At 42.4% G+C, this 22614-nt stretch overlaps 1 long non-coding RNA gene across 3 annotated transcripts in view; it reads right to left on the bottom strand.

Moving 5' to 3' along the window:
- LOC117203257 (uncharacterized) overlaps positions 1-14229 on the bottom strand; it is an 80834-nt gene extending 66605 nt beyond the window's left edge. For 2 of the 3 annotated variants that reach the window (XR_007470761.1, XR_007470759.1), the window contains exons 1-2: positions 13888-14229; positions 11230-11329 (exon numbers count right to left, since the gene is read on the bottom strand). This is a non-coding gene — a long non-coding RNA (uncharacterized LOC117203257). Of the gene's footprint in view, positions 1-11229; positions 11357-13887 lie in introns of all 3 variants that reach the window. The other variant, XR_007470760.1, reaches the window with a different exon arrangement.
- Between the last annotated feature and the right edge of the window lie 8385 nt (positions 14230-22614).

A 22614-nucleotide genomic window follows, 5' to 3' on the forward strand; every position in this document is an offset into this window, starting at 1 on the left:
GTGTACCCAAATGCAGGTCTGACTCAGTTCTGAACTGTCGAAACATGTTTTCCTGCCGAGAGCTAAAACTGTTTCTAATACACCTTTCAAACACTGTGACCAAACCGACAAAGTTTTCAAGTTCCTCTGTTGTTTAAATGAAGCAAAATTATTTCTTGAAAAACAAAAAAGCATTAAAATGCCATTAGCCCATTTCTTCCCCGGGAAGGAGAATTAGCCCCTGGGGAGCTTTAAACGGGTATCATTTCCTATAGCGCTAAGCTCGTTTCCTAATAGTGCTAAGACTATTTCCTATAGTCTTAGTTACAGTTTGCCCAACCTGTCGAGGTGATCTCTGTGGGAGGGTCAGAGACTGCAGGGGCCCTGGAGCTGGCTGGAGATGCCGGCTATGTGGAGTGACAGCCCAGCAGAAGGAGCCGGCTAAAACCTGGAGTTGTGAATGGGGTAAAGCAGAAGCAGATGGGGGCAAGCCTTACGTGTTCCTCAACTTCCTGATAACGTCCTGTGAGGTGGAGAGACAGGGAAGGAGAAGCCGGAAGTGAACTCCAGGCTGGGCCTTGGGAGCGCAGCTATTCGGAAGGTCCTATTGTCCCCACTGCAAACCACGCCCCCAACCACAACCATGTCTGTGACAATCAAGGCAACCAGCTTCTAGTCCTGGCTGGTGACATTGAACTCTGACGTTAAGCAAGGAGCGAAACTGAGCAGGACCCTGTGGAGCCCTCTTGGGTACAAAAGCCCCTCCATGTCCCCCACTTCTTGTTTGTTGAAAAAAAGCTGTCGTTTCCTTGACCTTCCTGAGTGCAAACAGCAGACTCAAGCAGTTACTAATTAGGGAAGTGGGGGAATGCAGAAACAAAAGCAGTGGAGAGAAAAGTAATGATAGCTTAAACAACAGTTCAGTGATAAAACAGAGTCCTCAGGGCATATACGTAACAATCTGAATTGTTAAAATATTACTATTCTTCCATGTTGGTTAATTAAGAGCAACTGCACTGGACTCACTAAGCTAAAATGGGAACCTGTTTCCAAACTAAATACCAAAAACCAGGTTGAATCCCTTCCTTGGTCAAAGCCCTTTTCACAGCTGATCAAGGAAGATCTCTCAACGCAGTATGGCTTGGTAGGCTTGGTGCCTGTCCAAAGCCTTCCGCCAATGTAAGGAAGATTTCTCTCTTGAGAAAGAGAGGCAGAGAGAGAGGGAGGGCGGGGAGAGACAGGGTCATCACTATTCATCTGTACTATATATAAATGTATACATTTAGTTATAAATGTATGTCGATAACTATTTATTTACGTGTCACATCCATTCCATGAAAGGCTTGAAGCCAAGAGAATGAAAAGTTCATTCAGGGGCTTCCCCGGTGGCGCAGTGGTTGAGAGTCCGCCTGCCGATGCAGGGGATACGGGTTCGTACCCCGGTCCGGGAAGATCCCACATGCCGTGGAGCTGCTGGGCCCGTGAGCCATGGCCGCTGAGCCTGTGCGTCCGGAGCCTGTGCTCCGCAACGGGAGAGGCCACAACGGTGAGAGGCCCGCGTACCGCAAAAAAGAAAAAAAAAGCCCTCGTGGCTCTTTGCGCTCAGGGCTGACCTATCCCTTACACACAGTGGCCACGGTACACAGGGTCCGCAATACACTTAGGGGAGCATGAAAATGATTTAATTTGATTTAACATCAGAAAAGTTAATGTAATGAGTCTGGATTATATTCATCTTTATACCATCACATTAAAACAGAGAGAGAGAGACGGAGAGAGAGAGAGAAGATGGGGGAGGGGAAGAGGGAGGGAAGAAGAGAGAAATTGATGGAAGAAGACTAAAACGTTTAGGGTCCACAAAAGTCATAATGCAGCCCAGCCCCCAACTTCCCCCACTCCTTTCCCTGGTTATCTCCTACGCATCATTTAAGGCTCAACTGGGGGGTCAACTTCTTGAATAAGACTTCTTTGAAACAGGAGAGAGAAAGCAAGAGAGACTGAAAAACTAGTAATCAGTCATTAGAAGAAGCCCAAGCTTAAGTCAGAATCCCCTGCATCAGTACCATGATGAGAGGATGAGAAGCTTCTGTCCTTGTAAGGCTGTCAGGTGAGAAAAATGCAAGATGAGCAACACTGTATATCCAGGCAGGAGTCAAACCCAAATTACTTTACAAACATAATGAGGAAGGAGAGAAATCTATGGAATCTCATTTCCTCCTCCTGGTTATAGAGAACACTTATTTATCGATCAATTCTAATAACTGATTAGCTAATAAGAGGCTGCTTTTATAGCTGTAGGCAACAGTGGGTCCACTGTCACTAGGAAACAGCTTTTTGGGGAGGGAAAAAGGAGCCAGCAAGGAGAATGAGGTGGTGGGAACATCCTTCAATCAAGAGAATCACTTGAAGAAACAAACACTTCCTATTTTGCTATGAAAATGCTTTTGACTTTTCAAGAATTCAGACTGATCTCTTTGCAACTCCTCCACGTTAAAAACATTTTCCTAGAAGTGCAAAAGTAGCCCTACTTATCATTGTAAGTTCAAAACAGATTAATTACTTCTACACTCAAATTTCATTCTCTCATCCTCTCTTTCACTTTTTTTTTTTTAACTGGAAAAGAAAAAAAGACATAAAGGAATATATATTTAAGGAATATATACATTAATCAATTCAGGTACCTATCAACTGATAATATTCATGGAATTCTTTAATGAATAAATAAGATTCACTTGTAATTATTACTTTTGTTTACTACAGGAGCTTAGAAATAGCTTCTACTAACTCTTCCCTCTCCTATGCAAATGTTATGCTACTAATTTGTTCAAAAAAAGAAAAAAGTGAGTCTTCCTAAGTGTAATCTGCATGGGTTTTGACTAAGTGGAGTAGAAATACAGATGGTTTCATAGGATTTGTGATTACTTTCAAGGTAAGCATTCAAAGATTTCAAATGGCATCTTGATAAACGGCTCATGTCTGCTGAACTGATTCCTAGTGGTTAGGAATTCTAAATAATGTAACCACAAATAAGTGGTTAAAGATATTTTAAACAGCCAAGTTTCATTGTATTGCTATAATTTTCTATGGTTGTAAACTCCAGTAACTTGTCTATCTTCTCCTAATTCTCTACTCAGGCTGAAAAGGAGGCTGAGAGCTACTCATTCAGATGGTTGTCACTGGTTGTAAAGAGGTGGTTATTATTCATTATCTCAGCAAATGTTTATTGAATTTCTGCTATTTCAGGACCAGTTCGCTATATCAAACACCTATCAGTACCTGGAACATACTAGATAATGTCACTGTTAATTTTTTATGGGATAAAGAAATGAGCCATAAAACATCGACATGAAGCCAAGAAGTCACTTTCTCCTACCTAAATCAAGAAGTTTTATAAATTTCTTTTCATCAAAATGGAACTGAGGGCTTCCCTGGTGGTGGCAGTGGTTAAGAATCTGCCTGCCAATGCAGGGGACACGGGTTCGATCCCTGCTCCGGGAAGATCCCACATGCTGCGGAGCAACTAAGCCCGTGTGCCACAACTACTGAGCCCGCGTGCCACAACTGCTGAGCCCGCATGCCACTACTACTGAAGCCCACACACCTAGAGCCCGTGCTCCACAACAAGAAAAGCCACCAACATGAGAAGCCTACCCACCACAATGAAGAGTAGCCCCCGCTCGCAGCAACTAGAGAAAGCCCATGTAGAGCAACGAAGACCCAACGCAGCCAAAAATAAAAACAAATAAATAAATTTAAAAAAATGGAACTGAAAGGTTGGCTCTTTACAGCCACCACATAACATCCCCACAGAAAGAGAAAGAGCTACGCCCAGTTATTTTCTGTATTTGCAAGAATGTGAAGAAGGGTGATGAAATCAAATAGCTATAGCAGTCAATATGCAGTTAAAGAAAACTCTATTTTACTTTTGTCTCTTTTTTATTCCAGTTTTATTGAGATATAATTGACATAACATTGTGTAAGTTTAAGGTATACAATGTGATAATATGACATATATATTGTGAAATTATCACAATAAAGTTAGTTAATGCATCTATCACTTCTCATAATCACCATTTTTTGTGTGTGGTGAGAACACTTAAGATCTACTCTAATTTTCTTTCTAATTTTCAGTATATAATATATAATACAGTATATAATACAGTATTATAGACTATAGTCATTATGCTATACATTAGATTCCCCAGAACTTATTCGTCTTACAGCTGGGAGTTTGCACCTTTTACCAACATCTTCCTCATTTTTCCTGCCTCTCAGCCCTTCACAACTACCATTCTACAATGTTTCTATGAGCTTGTATTTTTCAGACTCCACATATAAGTAAGCTGCTATAGGAAAACTCTATTTCAAAGTTTGTGTCTTGGATGAACGCAGTCAAAAGGCACAAACTTTCAGTTACAAGATAAATAAGTACTAGGGATGTAATGTACTACATGTGAAATATAATTAACATTGCTGTATGTTATATATGCACCTTCTAAAGAGAGTAAATCCTAAGGGTTCTCATTACAAGGAAAAAATGTTATTTTTCCCTATTTCTTTAATTTTGTGTCTATATGAGATGATGTTCACTCAACTTACTGTGATCATTTCACGATGTATGTAAGTCAAATCAGTATGTGGTACACCTTAAACATTACAGTGCTGTACGTCAATTATATCTCAATAAACCTGCCAGAAGAAATTCTGCTAACAAAAGTAAAATGAATACATAAAAATAATAAAGTTTGAGCCTTTGCAGTTGAAGGACAAAAGCTTTTACAGTCCATACTGATATCATGAACAAGGTCCAACATGGGCTGATGTAGGGACACAGAAATAGACCAGTCAACCATGGAGTCCAAATGACAACAGAAGAACATTCGAATCAGAACAGAGGAAGACTCACCAACTGTGCTCAGCTAAATGTTTCGCCAAAACTCTAATTTGGACACATCAGAGACATTCTTCTGTATTGTGGAATATCATATGTCTGTGCTAACAGGCTAAACAGAGCTCATTTCTGAGCATGAGCTCCTTCCTTTAAGGTCAATCTTTAATTGACCTTAAAGCCTTCAGTTAAAAAAAAAAAAAATCCACATACTGTAGGATCACCAGCTCTTGTTGGTCCAAAATGAGTTCACCAGTAAGAAATCCCTCTTAAAAAACTGAAGAAGATAAGGCCTCCTTGCTTGCTCTGTTTGGAACAGCCCTAAAAATATATGTCATCACCTAGAGGGGTGGGATAGGGAGGGAGACACAAGAGGGAGGGGATATGCGGATATAAGTATACGTATAGCTGATTCACTTTGTTATACAGCAGAAACTAACACACCATTGTAAAGCAATTATACTCCAATAAAGATGTTGAATATATATGTCATGAGTTTAAACACTGAATATTAAAGGAGGAAAACTTTCAGGCATGCTGTTCTCTGTTGGTGGTTTTCGTTTTGTTTTTTTTTACATGTGACTCATTGAGGAATGCATTATAGCTACCTGGTCTGCTTTTTCTTTTTCTTCACTTTTTTTTCTTCAATAAGTCTAGTATACTTCAGAAGTGACTTGTCCCACCCCAAATCCAACAGTGCTTACAACAGGCTACAAACTTTACTTGGTAAATGCTTTGTTTCTTATAAGTTTGTTTTATAAGGTCAAGTTCTAACACCCTTTTACTCCTCACCAACAAACTGGTTCAGCTGGTTTTAGAAAACATTTTGATCCCCATAGCTTAATTTCTGCTGGAATTATACTCCATCAGATTGCAGCTTAACTCATTTCATTAAAGGTTACTACTAGTTTAAACTGTTTCACTGGAGCTATGCTTTAGAAATGTTTTTAAATCATCTGGGTTTTTTTTAAAAAAAAAATCAAGGTTTTGTGTAATTGCAAAAAACTAGGTAGGGTTACATTTACTTTTTGTACACAGTTGTTTGATTCTCATGGCTATTTCTAAAAGAAGTACCATTCAACAGAGCTCTCAAATCAATGCAACTCACTCCAGGGAATGCTTTGTGTTCACACTCTATCTTTTGCATCCAGTTAATGAGAACAGCTCCATATTCCTCCAGTAATCACACTACTATTGAACAATTACATCGACAGTACTGTAGGTCTAATTGGGTAGTTTCAATTTCAAACTGAATATTACAATTTTCACTAAGAACTAACAGAGACGAAAAGAACGATAGTGACAAAATATGAATCTATGGTGTTTAACTAAAACTGCATCGTTTTAGTTATTACTTCCCCTGGGTCTGTCAAACAAGGGAAGCCCGTGCTAGAACAAGTGAAGCAGAAGAAGGCACCGTGAATTGGTGAGAAGAATACTCCCCAAACTCAGCTTCGCCTCCCTTGCTGCGCAGTCTGGTGTAAAGGACAGAACTCTCTGAGCCTTACCTGCGTGATGGCTTTGCTCCAGGTGATGCCCCAGACTTCTTCTGCTTGTAGCATTTTATGCAACTCACTGACATTTTACAATTTTTATCTTTAAAATGAAGTCCATTTCAGGAAATTTAGATGTCCCAGGGAGGAACCATGGTAGTCACATACGTATCCATTGCTAGGCATAAACAGTATGCCGCATTTTGTAATCTGAAGTTGTGACTTAAGAACGTGATGGAAATTTAGACTAGATTAGGTTTATCAAATAATATATATCAGCTTTTTATGTCAAGCCTGTCTCTGAAAATACTAGGGCTCCACGCAGTTGTTTGATAGCACACTCTCTACCTGCCTGCAGGATCAAGCTTCCAGAATACCTGTCTACAGTGGGGAGACCAGTGAGCTCCATTAGTGCAGCCCTGAAAACAGGAAAGGCCCTCCGACCTCCATCAGCTGGATACCGACAGCTGCAAGAACTACCTTCCCTCATGGCACCATGGGTAGTTTATAATCTTCCCTGGGGCAGTTCCTTCCACTCGACTCTGTTCCAAGGGTTTTGCAATTGGAAATCACGCACATGTTGCTCATCAAGTCTCTAGGGTGGCCTTAACCACGGCCTTAAAGTCTCCCTCTTCTTACTCCTGGTTACTGCTGCTGAATGCGGCTTGCCTTGTCTTTAGCCCGCTCCTCTCCCAGGTGATTTTTCTGAGAGCCCATGTCCTGACTAGACTCATTTACCCATTGCCAGGTCTGGGCTCCCCAAACCCTCCCTTTCCAGCGCTGTATGATCTGTAAATAGTCGCCCTCCCTTTCTCTCCTTTGCCCAAAGCTGCATGTAACAGATTAAATTCGTATCATCTCTTCCCCTGTGTCATTCCTTTAATCCTTTCATTGGTCTCCTTTGCCTTTGTGGTATTTATTTCTACCATCATCAACTTCCTTTTCTTTGTATGGGAAATGGCAACAAAAGCCAGATTCAGGCGAGGCAGAAGTAGCCTCACACGTAAGTGCAGAGAAAGAGACCCAAGTATAGGGTTGGCCAAAAAGTTCTTCTGCGTTTTTCCGTAACGTCTTACAGAAAGTCAGGAAACCTAGGATACGGTCTGAGTTACCACCAACTTCCTGTGTGACCCTAGACAAGTCAGATGGGTACCAGCAGCAAAGCTTCCCTTAAAACCTCCATATGTCTTTGAAGAAGCATGGCATAGAATTTGCATTCACTGGAGAGCTTCACATAACAAGCGGGGGAGTGCAAATGCATGAAAATCAATCTTGAGAACTTTTTCCAGCGATAATTATTTATCTGCAATATTTAATTTTCCTTTCAGAAATAACCTCATCCTAGAGTTCCCATATCAGAGTTTGCTTGTTTAGGTAGCTTCATCATTAATGTACATTTTGGTATCCTATCAGTGTGTTACTTCCTCAAGGAATGGAATCAAAGGCATCCCACCAAATGTGGAATCATTCTCACCATCAAACCGAAAGAGGGAAACAAAAAACCAGTCAGCTTCAGAAACAAGCAAATAAAAACAAACCCCAAAGAAAAATGAGAGGAGGAGACCATGCTGCCTTATCGAGAATTCAAGGCTGTTAACCAAAGCCTTCACACCTGCCTCTAATCTCGGCCTCCCCCGCAAGCCCTGCGTTCCCCAGGCATCACAGGAGGGCAAATTAGATCATATATGTGAAGTACTTGTAGGAGAGGGGCTACGTAAATCCTCAGTGTTATCACTTTCTATTCTTCCCATGCCTTTGACCTTAGCTCAGTGAAAGTAATTTACAACTGGTTTGTAAGGGCACCTGACAGCAGTTCCACCCACCTCACAGGTAAAGAGGCCTGAGGCAGGAAGCACTTGGCAGTCACACTCGACTGCAGGACCCCCTCCAAGGCTTGAGTAAACCTAATTATAAGGCAGTAGCAGCTGTGACATGCCACGTGGTGGCAGATGGTGAGCTACTGCCAGATACGTTGGGAGGCAAAATCAATCAGACCGCTGCTTCCCACTTCACCAGACATCCTCCCCTCACCTGCCCAAGTGCACCAAGTGAAAGGAGGCACCTTTGCCGGAGTTTAGAGGTCCTGCCCTGTATATAGCAGGATCCATTGGAAAGTGCGGCTGCAATTTTCTTTTTTTCCCATTCACTGGTTTCAGGGACTTAAGGGAAAACAGATGAGAACAATTCCCCTGAGAAAGCTGGTAAAATAAATCACAATCAAGAAAAATAAACCAGGTACATTAATTCCCTTAGTTTGTGTCATCATTTGAACCCAGGCATACAAGTCATATATGTCCATCTTCCTTACTACCCACATCCAGTTACAATTTTCTATCAGTTATGATGGAAGATAGATATTCTCCTGAATATCCTCCAATTCACCCTTTTATTTATTCCCTACTGTTGTTGCTGTCATTAGTACCCCAGGAGCCTGTTTCCTGCAGCTTTTCAGAAAACTTCTGTGTAGTAGGATTTCTTTCGGTGCGTCCCTCCAATCAATCCCTTGTGCACTTTAGGAACCAGAGAAATTCTAAAAGGTGCAGTTCAGCAAACAAGTTAGGGTTACAGCTGTGAAGAGGAGGGAAAAGCCAGAGAGCTTTCTGCTGTCAGAGGCCTAAGAATGGGAGTCAGCTTTGGCCTCAGGGCAAGGAAGGAGGCCTTAAGCATTAATCACCAACCAGATACCTGCCTAGAATGTTTCCCTGGCCCCCAGGTGTGTCTCATCATAAGACACATGCACACCCAGGATCTAATCCAAAAGACATTTTCAGCCTCACCCTTTATTTCTCCCACAGAATCACCCAATACTCCCAACAAAATTTAAAGCTTACTGTCTTCAAGCCTTTTTTTTTTTGCGGTACGCGGGCCTCTCACTGCTGTGGCCTCTCCCCTTGCGGAGCACAGGCTCCGGACGCGCAGGCTCAGCGGCCATGGCTCACGGGCCCAGCCGCTCCGCGGCATGTGGGATCTTCCCGGACCGGGGCACGAACCCGTGTCCCCTGCATCAGCAGGCGGCCTCTCAACCACTGCGCCACCAGGGAAGCCTTTTTTTTTTTAAACCAAACATTTGCTTCTCCATCTCCATGCCAACTGCCTTCCTCCCCTTTGAACTCCCAAACCATAGCCCCCAACATCCTCTTTTGTCTTCAGCTGAGGATGTTATTTAAGGTGAGGGTTTCAGACATTTCGGAAAGTTACTCAGTTTTCCTGGGTCTCCCCCCTGTACACATGTTATTAAAACTTTGCTCAATTTTCTCCTGTTAATCTGTCTCATGTCAATTTAATTCTCAGGCCAGGCAGAAGAACCTGGAAGGGGAGAGGAAAACTTCTTCCTCCCCAACAATATGATGTAATGTTGGGATCATGTCTTGGGGAGATACGCCAAATATCTTCAATATGCCAAAGCGATAAACCAAAATCCTCATGCCCTCCCCACGCCTTTCACTGCATGTCACCAAAAGAGTTTATTTGAATATACATTGATTCAAATCAGGCAATGCCAAACCAAAAGTGGTTAGGAGTTCTTCATCAGCAGGAGCTAGGGGCAAGGTTTTTATGGAGAAGACATGAACGCAAAGCAGGTAAATGATTTGATTGGTTATAGTTTAAGTAGCTGTATTGTTTGGGAAAGCCTAGTTGGCTATTTGTGATTGCTTGTTCTTAAGTTTCTTTATCATGATCGAGAGGATGGACTCTGGCTTAGGTTTGGGTTTACATAATCTACCAAGATGTTAGAGCCACGCCAACATAATGGGTCCTCGTTTAAAGACTAACAGCGCCTGCATCCAATATTCAATCTAGAGGTATCTTTCCCTTTACCTCATTTAATGGATTCACTGCAATAGGGTCCTTTACAATTTGCCAGAATTTGAGAGATCAGGGAAATTAAAATTTCCTACAGTCAATATTTAAGCTGGATGGCTTTAGTTGGTTTTACCGTCCAATCAGATCTTTGGATCCCCTATATATAATATCTACAACGTGTGGAAGGTATTATTGTAGTGGATATGAAACACTTAATACAAAATTTTTAAACAGTGACAATCTCCATCTTTACATAAGGCAACCAAGTTTCAGGAAAATGAAATCACTTACCCAGTTTTGCACAACCAATCAGTAGCAAAATCAGAAATCAAACCCAGACTGTTCCCAGCCCAAACCATATGTTTCTTCCCTTGCCTTCTGCCATCTTCCTACAACCAATGTCAATGCCAGCCTTTATTCTTCACTCTTTCAAAATCACAATCACTAACATGATTCATTTCAACTGAATTGTTTTTTAAAAACGCAGTTTCCATGGAAAAACTTCCCTCCCGCCCACTCCAGGATTTATAACCCAGCTTTCAAGACCAGAGCACATTTTTCTTCTTAGGCAAATTAATTACAAGCTGTGATTGAAAGCACCTGAACATTTACTGCTCCAATCTGCTTCGCAGGAGTGTGCTATGTGGAAGACTAGACCAAGTTAAGAGTACAAAGGTTTTGAACCGTTTGTGCATTCGTCGACTTCATTAAAAAGATGGAGAAGTTAGTGCTTAGGCACGTTTCTAGGTACTTTCCAGGTCTGAATGTATCTTATTCACTTAACACATATTTTGAGCGAAACGAACATATTTTCACTGACAGTATCAGTGAAATCTACCTTCCCCTTTCTATTTCCATTGCTGTGCACTTATTTCAGGGCCCATCTTTTGCATGGGCAACGGCATTTATCAATCATTGACTCACGTAGCACCCACTATCGAAAGCCTGCTTCCTGGGAGGCATTTTCACACACGCTCTCCCATTTTGGTTCTTCAGACCACTCTGAACGATATCCCCTGCTCCCACCTCCAGAATTAAGTACATTCAAGCCAGAAAGTAACTTACCCGGCGTCACTCGACCTGGTAGAAGCAAAGCCAGATTTGAAAACGAACGTTCTCCCGTTTTTCCTTCAACTGTTGCAGCAGGGGAACGCGGAGCTCCTGACTGAGGGAAGAATCCACGCAGCGTCAGCTGCGAGTCGTGGTCAGTAGCCGGGCGGTGGGTGGAGCTTCCAGTGAAAGATAGGATAGGCCCGGAGAGATCCCGCGATAGCGTGGGTTTCAAGGAGCCTCCCACCGGGAATATCTTAGAAATGCATGCTCTTAGGCCCCACTCGGACAGAATCTGAAACTCAGGGAGCAGATCTGGGCATGCCCTCAAGGTCACTTGGACGACTGTAAAACTGGAGAAGCACTGAACTACAGGATCCTGTTCTAGGGTCTCTCAGATCCCCTTTCCCCTGGGAATCAGACAATGTAGTGCTCAAGTAGCTGTTTAAAGAAGAAAGTCTGAGACCTTGACCTGACATGGCAAGAAAGGAAAGTAGAGGAAAGGATCTGTCACTATAACATTGAGTATATTCAATGCTGGCGAATTTCTGGATTTCCTCCATAACAAATGTGGTTATAGAATTCAGTCAGATTTAAGAACTGAAACTTTATTGGTAAGAGGGAATGAATTTATTCTGTCTAGCCTAGGAAATAGAATGAAGGCTAAGGGATAAAACGTAGGCTTTATATAAGAAAGACTTTAAAAGGTGAGGCAACTAATATATAATAAAATCATTGAAACTAACATGTATTTATCACCTACTGTGTGTCAAGCTCTTAAACTAGATGATGCATGGAAATTAATGCCTCGATGGGTCAGAGAAAGGCATGAATTTGCCTAATTTTAAAGTAGGTGTCAGACTCTGGCATCCAATTTAAAAAAACAACAACAACTAGATTTGAACAAGCAGAGAAATTTGCAAAGAATATGAACTATATCACATCTGGGGTGCAGAAATATATGTGCATGTCTTCAATGTCAAAGAAAGTCATGGTATTGAACCACGGGGCTGATGTGCATGGCCTTAGAGAAGAAATGAACTGTGGAGCAGAAATAACCTGACCCCATTAGCCAAGCTCAGCCTGCAGACCTGAGAGCTGAAGGGAAGTAATGCTTCTGGTTCTACAACAGATTTCATCTTGCTCCGGGGCAGCAGCTGCTCCTCCTAGAGAAGAACATGATTGCTCTGAGACTAAGGAGAACTAAAATTCTCAGGGATGAAGCAAAACTCTTCACGGGGCCCCCAAATGGTAGAACAATGGAGTGAAAAGGGGATGGTCCACCTAGAAGAGCAGTTTGAAAGCATCCAGGGATCAAAGACTTAGATTCCAACAAGTAACAGTGGTGGACGGCAGCTCCAGGGCAAAGTCCAGAACTAGACTTGGCAAGGAAAGTCTGGAGCTGGGAGCCACAGCAGGAGAGAGGAGACCCTGAGGGGTGACAGTCAACAGCCCAGGAGCGTCATCCTGGCAGAGTCAGTGGCAAGAACAGATGCCCAAGTGTCATCAGGGATTTACACTTGACCGGGATCACTGGGTGGGCCAAAGGCTGGTCCCTCCAGCCAGCCTGATGGCATCTATAGGGGTTTCTGCCCAAAGCAATTGACAACAAACACGGATGGGGAAGGCTATTGACATTGTACCACAGCGGAGGTGGCACTGCAGAGATCCCCATAAGAACCTGGTCACATGGGAAACAGCCCCAGGATTCCCAGAGGGACTTCAGAAAGAAGGAGGGTGCTTCTGAATGAGGAAGGGCAAGAGCCTTTTTTACCCTACAACGTTGTGAGGTTGAAGTCTCTCTAATTCTTAAAATTCTCCCATATATTGTGTGTTGTTAGTCACTTTTCCACATTAAGGAAAGAAAAAAAAAATTAAAGGCAAAGTTTAGACAGCTTTTTTACTGTCTACAGCCACATAGCAGTTAGTACTTAACCCAAAATTCAAATTAAGTTTATTCAGTCTTTTCTCTGTTCAAGCGTTTCTCAAAATGTGGCCACTTGAACGCCTGCAACCGAAGCGAATGACCTCCAGCATCTCTAGAGCTTGAGCCCCAGTAACCAGAACTTGCATCACCCTCTCTGAGCTACTCTGTGTTATGCACAGTATGTTTCTGAGGACCACTCATCTATCCCATGTTGCTTCTGTAACTTGGACAACAAAACCGGGAGCCTTCAGAAGCATGTGTGCCTTGGAGAAGATGCATCCAGCCTGAGATGAATGCCCACACTCCTCAGATGTCTGGGGGTGGACCACAGCAGGAGAGGCGGGTGGAAGGAGATAGCTTGATTTGCTGATCTCTGAAGGCCCAGCCACCTGTTTCTTCGATTTTTATGAGCCAAACCTCTCAAGTAGCTATGATGGGTTGAACTGTGGGTCCCTAAATGGTATGTTGGTTTCTAACCAGCAGAACCTCAGAGAGTAACCTTATTTGGAAATAAGGTCATCGCAGGAGTAATTCGTAAGATGGGGTCATACTGGAGTAGAGTGGCCCATCTGACCCCTGTCCTTATAAGAAGAGGGAAGACCATAGAAGACAAACACGCAAGGAGAACATCCTGTGAGGACAGAAGCAGAGACTGCTGTGATGCAGCTGCAGGTCAAGGCCCCTGAGGATGGCTGGCCACCATCAGAAGCCGGGAAGAGGCAAGGAAGGGTTCTACCCGGAGTCACCTAGCGAGCAGGCCCTGCTGACTGTTTGACTTTGGTCTTCCAGCCTCCAGAACTGTGAGAGAATCAATTTCTGTTGCTTTAAGCCACCCAGTTTGTGGCAATTTCTTAGAACAACTCTAAGGAATGAATACGACGGCTAGTGATGGGGGAATTTAGCGCTTCCTTGCCTCCTTCTCTGGAACTTGAACTATTCTTCTTTCTTCATAAAGAGAGCCTGGGTTTGAAGTCTCCAGGACTGAATACATGCTATCAAATCAAAACAGCGTCTGTCTTCACAGAATGTTGATGAAAGCTCTTTGAATCCTCCGGCTCCGCCCTCCTCCACTGTCATCCTATGAATCTCCACTGTCACCCTATGAATCTCTTCTGGGAATTATCTATCTCTCTCTGCTACCTTTACTGTGAAGACAACTTCCAAGGCCCATACACCCCTGCTGCAATCCCGCTCCAAGGCTGCTGCAGCCTACATTCCAAACTGCATGGAAACAAGCAATTCCTGGTACAGGAAGTGTTATCAGTCTTCCGGGGGGTGGGGGAATATATATATAATGACATTTTAAAAACACTGCCTCTGAGTAGTTGCTGCCAGTTGGAAGGGCCAAATATCAAGGCCAGAAGTCGTTTGCCGTTGAAATGTTTGTGTTGCCTAACAGGACCCAAATATTTGTAAATCAGGGACTGAAGCTAATACCGATCGCGGGAATAAAAAGGCAAAAGGCCAAATTCCCACTTCCGTCAGCTCAGAATAAATGTCAGTTTTTCTAAAGGCATATTTAAAGCCTGAATCCCAGGATGAATCAGACCAAGTGTTCTTATTTAGATGATAGTGAAATCAGGCCTTCGAGAATTGTTAGTCAGCAAAAGTCAATTTTGTGAAAGCCATGTTCTGGGAGAGGAAATGAAGAGATGTGAAACCAGAATTAGACCTGCCAGAGACCCAAAACGGTAAGGTACAGAGGAGAGAGATTCATGCTGTGCTCTTCTGGCCGGATGCAAATACAGGGAAGCTGGCGTAAGCAGAGTGAAAGGATTCACTCACTCTGCTAAGTTCTATGAGCTGCTTCCAACTCTAAGATCAGCAGCAAACCACAGTCTTATGGTGGTTTCCCTTGGTTACCAGCCTGCTTCCACTCCACTGAACGACCTTGCTTTTTCTCTTGGCTACAGCCCCTCCTCCAGGAAGGCTTCTGGCTCAGCTGCACGGCAGTCAGCGCCTCACTCCAGGTCTCAGAAGCTGCAGCCCATCAGGTCTTGGCTACTGTCTGTCCTTGGGTGCAGAGGTAACTTTCCAACAGAGCTTCTGGAAGATGGGGGCTGTAACTTCTCTTCCTGAAGCTTCTTCAGTATGAGGATGGTTTCCAAACAGGCTTTGGAGGAAGAGACACAGCTGTACATCTTGTCCTTGTCAGTCACGCAGTATGGGAACAGAAGAAAGTTGTGGCCAGAAATCAGCTCTGTTGCCTTCCTCTAACTCTATCTCATCTAACCTCATCGCTGCACAAATTCCTGACCTTGACAATTGGACCGTTAGTCAATCATTCCCTCCTCAATTTCTGCCCCTGGGAATTCACCCCACAGGCTGCTGGCTTCCCCTTGTCCCTGAAAGTCACCATATTAGATATCTAAAAGGTGGTTCAAGTCTAGCTGCTTTTCACAGCATCCTTTGGGGGCCATTCTCAAATATCCCATTGCACCAAACAGCGGGAGGGTAGTCTGCCCTTGGCTTCCCTGTTCCCTTGCCATGCTTATAGGTAGCTCCAACTGCTTGCTGCTTCTGGGCTAGAAGCAGGCAACTGATTCTATGGTCACCAGGCCATCTGTATTCACCTCCCATAAGAATGACCTCAGAGCACTAAACTCTGATGGGCTGCCCTCCAGTGACGTGTGAATTTTGTAGCTCAGTAACATCTACCTGGGGAGGGCGGTCCCAGTTCCTTTCTTGCTGACCCCCTAAAACTCTCTGGATCATTCTCTTGGAGAACCCTTCCCTGGGCAAGAAAAGGAAAAAGTCTCAGGTGTGACTACCACTGAAAAGTTTTCTTGTCCTCTAACCAATTCCCTCGGAATTTCTAGTCTCCTATTTGCACAGGTTGTTTGGGGATGGGGGGACGGGGGATTGCAAGACTGTTCTGGCAACATCCTCAGGAGCACTGGGAGAGCAAACTGGCAACAACTTGGTGCTCTATTTAGAATGTCACCGTACTTACTCTTTCAGGTTTTGGGCTTCAACCAAAATTCCAAGACAAAAGGAAAAGCCTCATTCAATATCTTATTTTAACAGCTTTGAAAATTACAAAGGACTCTTGTCATTGTCATTGTTGTTGATTTTAGCTCTTCAAGAACTCTAGTTCTCAGAATATAGAGTTGAGCTATCAACCATGGGGTAGTGAACACGAAATGCTGACCTAAGTTCTGTGTAGGAGCTATACATGGAAATGATAAGATAAAGTTCTGCATTAGACATGGGTGATGGGGAAAGCTTAGGGAAGAGATGTAAGTATGTCTGTATGTGTGAGGTTGGTCAAGGGGACTACTTCATGTTCTACTCCCGGGGTCAAAACTTTGGGAGGAAAGGATGGTAGAAAACCTCAAATAATTTTGGAGGATCTCAAACTGAGAAGATATATCTCTTGCCTTGGTGTGTGTCATATTTAGGGGATCCCTGTGCTTTGCAAGGAGCCAAAGGGTGGAGCAGCAGCAGCTCCAAGGAGACCCAGAGAAAGCTCCTTGGGGTCTTCTGCAGCCCTGTCAGAGGGGAGCATTCAAAGGTGTCTGAAAGAGCTAGCAAATACAAAGACCCCTCCAGCTGGGACAAGAAGGAGACAGTGTGTACAACTGGAGGCCATGGTGAGTCGGCAAGCAGGTGATACAGACCCAGCAGGGATGGGGTTGGGACCAAGACCTGGAAGGATGAAATGCACCCCAGTGGTGGCTGATAAGAATGCGCAATGGGCTGGGGCACTATGCCCACCTCCCTCCACACCCCAGCCCTACCTGAGCCAGTAGCTAACATAGACAGCTGCACCCTGATACCACCCCAGGGGAAGAGAAGGAAAGGAGAGCTACTGGGAGAAATGGAATTAATGTAGTAGTTACCTAAATGAGGTTGGATTTTAAATTAAAATGACTGACGTACCTTAATTTGCAAGATTTAAATTTTTGTATCAGAAGAACATAGGTGGCTCACGAACTAAGAGGAATTCGGATATTGAGAAACATAAAGGTGTGCTTTGTCTACTCCAGCTTGTACAACTAGGCATCCCCCTTCACACCCGAAGTTAAAGTTAGGTATGTTGAAAACTGGGGTGGGCGGGGGCAAGGCAGGGCTCCTTAGCATCTAAAAAGGGTTTGTGATGAAGCCAGATCTCTATCCTGATTTTAATCATTGCCTTACACCAGAAAAGATAATTTCTAGAACCACCAGGGGTTGATCTGGAGCATTTAAAGAAGGAAGCATTTTTGCCAACACATTTCCTCTGGATGTGTTGAATCCTGCCCTGCCAACGGCCAGGTCCTGCCAACAAAGCCAAAACCTAAATCTCTAAATAATGTGTCCCTTTCCTTAATCCTCATCTATGTGGACACATATTCATGTGCATTAAAATTGGCATCAAAATACTTGGAAGATTTATAGCCCTCATTTGCAGCAATGGAGATATACTGTTTAGGTATGGAGGCAGTGTAATAAGTTAGTTAGAAAGAAGGCTCTAGGGTCAAATCTTGAGTCTATAATTTACAGATATGTAACCCTGAGCAAATTGCTTACACTTTGTATGCCTCAGTTCCTCCTCTTGTAAAGCAAGGAGGATTATAGTAGTCTTTTCGTAGTTGTCATAAATCTTAAGCCAATGTATCTACATACAAGAGTGAGTTCTCCGTCAGTTCAGATATTCAAGTTTAGGCTGGGCGGCCACATGGTGGGGATGTTGCATTGGACTGAATAACTGCTGAGATCTTTTCCAACCCTGATTATCCTTTGAAAAAGAAGGCTCACAGCCAAAGAAAAGAATCCGCTTTGAGATAAACCCAACTGACTCTCATCTGGAAAAGGAGGCCAAAGACAATCTATTTAAAACTAAGATAGAAATAGGCCCCGTCACCCTTGTTGACTCAGCAGCTAGAGAGTGTGGTGAGTGCATTGGATTTAAAGTCAGGAGACCTGGGCTACAGTCCCCAAACTGTTCTCAGCTGTGCGGTCTTGGGCCGGTCAAGTGATTGATACGGCTTGCAGTTTCTTCACTTGCAAAATGGGTGTAATTTTTTTTTTTCTCAAAAAGTACTCACGAGGATTAAATAAGCCAACATGAAATTGCTTTGAAAATGGTAAATCATGGAATGAATACAGGTGTTATCATTTCCACAGCTGAAATTACACTATACATCATTAGTTCTGAAAATAACATATGTAACCTCAAACCCTGGCTGAGGCTAAGCTATTATTTTAAACATCATGATGGGTGTAGAGGCTGGGAAAACTGCCATTTCAAAAGTTTTTGCATGTTTTTTCTTCTACTCAAGAGTGGAGACTCCAATTTATCTTTAAGGCAGGTAGTGGCTTTGTTCCGAAAAGAAGAAAAATCAAAACAAAACAAAAAACACAGCACTGGGCCAGACATATTTATGCAAATATAAATCAGGTCTCACCTACTGTTTTTAGTGAGGTCAGCCTCAACTTGAATGCTGATGTCTCAGACCCAGTATTTCACTGTTTGTTCCCTAAATTAATCAGATGTATCTTCTATCAGAGTTTTTCTCTAGAAATTTTCACTCAAATATTTAATGACAGTAACTCTGTGCCAGGCAGGTTAGACTGTTGACAGCTCATATATGTTCCTAATGGTGTCCACAGGCTATATTAGGAGCCAGAAAAAAAAAATAAGCAAAAATTACACAAATAACTTAGAAATACAAATGTCCTAAAGACAGTGAGGAAGTAAAAAGTGCTTTGAGAATCTATAAGCAGAGGACCACTAAAGGTGGAAGTGGGGAGGTTTTCCTAGGAAAGGAATATTTAAGCTGAACTTTGAAAGATGAACAGGAGTTACCCCAGTGGGAGATGCCAGGTGAGGACAGAAAGTTCCAGGAAATGTTTCTTTGTAGTTTCTTTGAAGATAAATGTTTTTTTGTCCCCCCTCTGGGTAAATTTAGATTACTGTGTCTATATATAATTGCTTATTCTTAGCAATTTCTCTGTGTTCTTCTCTGGATAGATGTTATCAAGAGAAGCAAGCCAAAATGAAAAGGGCTCTGTAAGGGCAAGGATATGCAGCATATTTTCTGTCTTGTCTTGGAGGGGGTGATGTGCAAGGAACAAGACTGGGCTCAGTAGTGACTGGATATCAGATATTGGACGTTATGGAATGTGGTCTTGTTGGTTTGATTATCTTACTAGCTTCACTTGGCACCCAAAAGCAAGGTCACTCTCTGAGTGAGGCTGGATTTGCACCTTATTTAAGTGGATAATCCCACTGTATCATCCCATGCAGAGGTTCATCCTGGGACAGGAAATGAAGACTCACTTTTGCACCTTGAACTGAAGGGTGCCCTGGGCTTGGGCTTGAAACCAAACCTAAAAATAACCATGACCAGACATGTTTGCTATGTTCTCTGTGATGTGCTTTACTTCTTTCTTCTCCCATCTTTTAACACCTTCTTGCTAGAAGCCAAAGCCTGGTCTCAGCTGTGCTCTGCTGAATCAGTAGATCTTCTCCTCTATACTTGGGAAGGTGTGGCCAAGGAAAGAGTCCCCTTCCAGAGCCTAGAGCAATGGTGGCAGCGGCAGCATCGTGCACAGAAGACAATTATGTCCAGCAATTGTGTCAGAAATGTGGTGATAATGTTCAATTTTACGCTGGCACTACCGTCCTGTAAAACAGCCTTGGCTAAGAAACCTCCCACCCATTCTTTTGTGTTCTGGGAAACAGCTTACTGCAAAGAAACATCCTTCCCCAAATGACTCCAGTAAGACGCACAGATATAAGACGCTTGTATACATATCACAAGACCAAACACAAACCTCTCAATTCTCACTCTTTGTCTCATAAATGATTGGCTATGACGCTTTCCTCCCCCATCAATTAGAACAAAATGCTTGTTAACCCGATTTTGATTAAGTTTCTTTCCTCCCCACAAGCCCCTGAATTCCGACCTTGTCCTGAGCCAGCACACAGGCTGTTCTTAAACCCACCCCTTCAAGAACAGGCTGATCTCAGAGTAAAACATTCTACAGTCTGCTATCTGATCGAGCCACCCTTTCATCCCACTTCCACACACCTGGTTTTATCTAGCCTTGTTGATTTCCCATAAAAGTAAAAACTCTTTTTGCCTAACCTTGATCATAAACCTTGCTGATCATGTGATCAGAGAGCTCTACTTATTGTAATAGTATATAACACTGACCACATAATCAGAGAAGTGATCCTTGAAATAATCCTTTCTAATAAAGTCTCTTTTTACTAAGCCTGGATTTGTTTTTTATTTGGCAGTGGTGAGAAGAAAATAAGTCCTGAGCAGAAAAACACGTGAGACCCCTTTTTGAACACACATGAGTTAGAATTCTGGGGAACCCTTAGAAAGAGTAAGAAGGATAGTATAAAGAAGGACAATTAGGCCAGAGTTATCACATTATCATCATTTTGGTATTAAATATGATATGTACTCTTATTTTGTGGACAGTTTTGGGGAACAGGGCAATTGGGCTACATATAAAATAATTTTTAATGGGAAAAACACCACAGGTAGTAGAATCCAGCTAGCTTAGAGCAAGCAATTCTTTCTCAGATACTGGAAATTGCTCCAGCATTAAAATCTAGCCTACTATAAAGAATATACAGTTAAGGGAAAAAAATCCTTATCTCCACAGGCAAAGATTCTGCCTTTGGCAGAACAAAGCTAGGAATAACTCTTCTTTCCCTGCCTGCCAGGAAATGCAGTCCCTACATCTTTTCTCAAAGGTGACCCCCAACACCTCTGAGAAACTTAAAAGCTCAATACATTCTTTCTATCAGGACCACTTCCTATGTTCTGACCTTCTCTAGACATTGAGGTTCTGTCAATCTTCAATACAAGCAGAATTATTAATGCTTCAACTTTTATCTACACTTATCAGTTAAACACACAATCCTTTAGAGTAAGAGTGTTAGGAACAGGGGGAAAAGGCCAACATTTGAAGTCAGACAAACTAGGTTCAAATCCAGGCTTTGTCACACATTTGCTCTGTGAGCTTAAGAGCAGGTAATGGAGCTCAGTTTGCTCATCACTAAAATGAAAATAATGCTAGTTACCTTAGAGCATTTTATCAGGATTGATAATCACTGAAAACATTATGAAAAGTACTTGGTCTTGAATAGATGGTCACTAAATATTACCTCCTTCCCCTTTACTCATGCTGAGCACATCTTCAGCCAGCTCTTCCATGTTTCTATCTCGAATCCAATGCAATGATTAGTACCCATCCCTCCTTAAAGCTGATTATTTAACCAATCATAAAATTATTTTGGTTAGAGGCTATATAAAAAATAACAAAATTAAGCTCAAATGATATAGACATATTTCTTCCTCTTTTTCTTCTTTCTATTTTCTTTATGAATTATAAGTTGGTTCCAATTCCTTCCCTTTCCATCAAGAAGTCAGGGTTGCTATGCTTGGCTAGGCCAGGGCCAAAGAGGCAGCCAGGGCTGGAGAGGAGACCCAGGCCAAAGAGGTGATGGAGACCAAGAGAGTGACCAGCAAAGGGGCAAGTCGACATCATGTGCCTCCTCATAAAAAGATGTTCAACATCACTAATTATTAGAGAAATGCAAATCAAAACTACAATGAGATATCACCTCACACCAGTCAGAATGGCCATCATCAAAAAAATCTACAAACAATAAATGCTAGAGAGGGTGTGGAGAAAAGGGAACCCTCCTACACTGTTGGTAGGAATGTAAATGGATACAGCCACTATGGAGAACAGTATGGAGGTTCCTTATAAAACTAAAAATAGAACTACCATGTGATCCAGCAACCTCACTCCTGGGCATATGTCTGGAGAAAACCATAATTCAAAAAGATCATTCACCCCAATGTTCATTGCAGCACTATTTACAATAGCCAAGACATGGAAGAAACCTAAATGTCCATTGACAGATAAATGGATAAAGAAGATGTGGTATATATACACAAATGAATATTACTCAGCCATAAAAAAAAGAATGAAAGATTGTCATTTGCAGCAACATGGATGAACCTTGAGATTATCGTACTAAGTGAAGTAAGTTAGACAGAGAAAGACAAATATTATATGATATCGCTCATATGTGGAATCTAAAAAAATGATACAGATGAACTTATTTACAAAACAGAAAGACTCACAGACATAGAAAACAAACTTATGGTTACCAAAAGGGAAAAGGGGGTGAGGGAAGGATAAACTAGGAGTTTGAGATTAACATATACACACTACTATATATAAAATAGATAACCAACAAGGATCTACTGTATAGCACAGGGAACTGTGCTCAATATTTTGTAATAACCTATAAGGGAAAAGATTCTGAAAAGAAATATATAAAAATATATAAAACTGAAGCACTGTGCTGTACACCTGAAACTAACACGATATTGTAAATCAATTATACTTCAATTAAAAAAAATTCATGTGCTTCTTGATGTGATGCACAAAGATACAGTATCATTTCCGGGATATTCTTGCCAAAAATGCATAACCTCCATCTAATTATAAGG

Source organism: Orcinus orca, chromosome 13 (genome assembly GCF_937001465.1).
Source record: "Orcinus orca chromosome 13, mOrcOrc1.1, whole genome shotgun sequence".
NCBI classification, from domain to species: Eukaryota; Metazoa; Chordata; class Mammalia; order Artiodactyla; family Delphinidae; genus Orcinus; species Orcinus orca.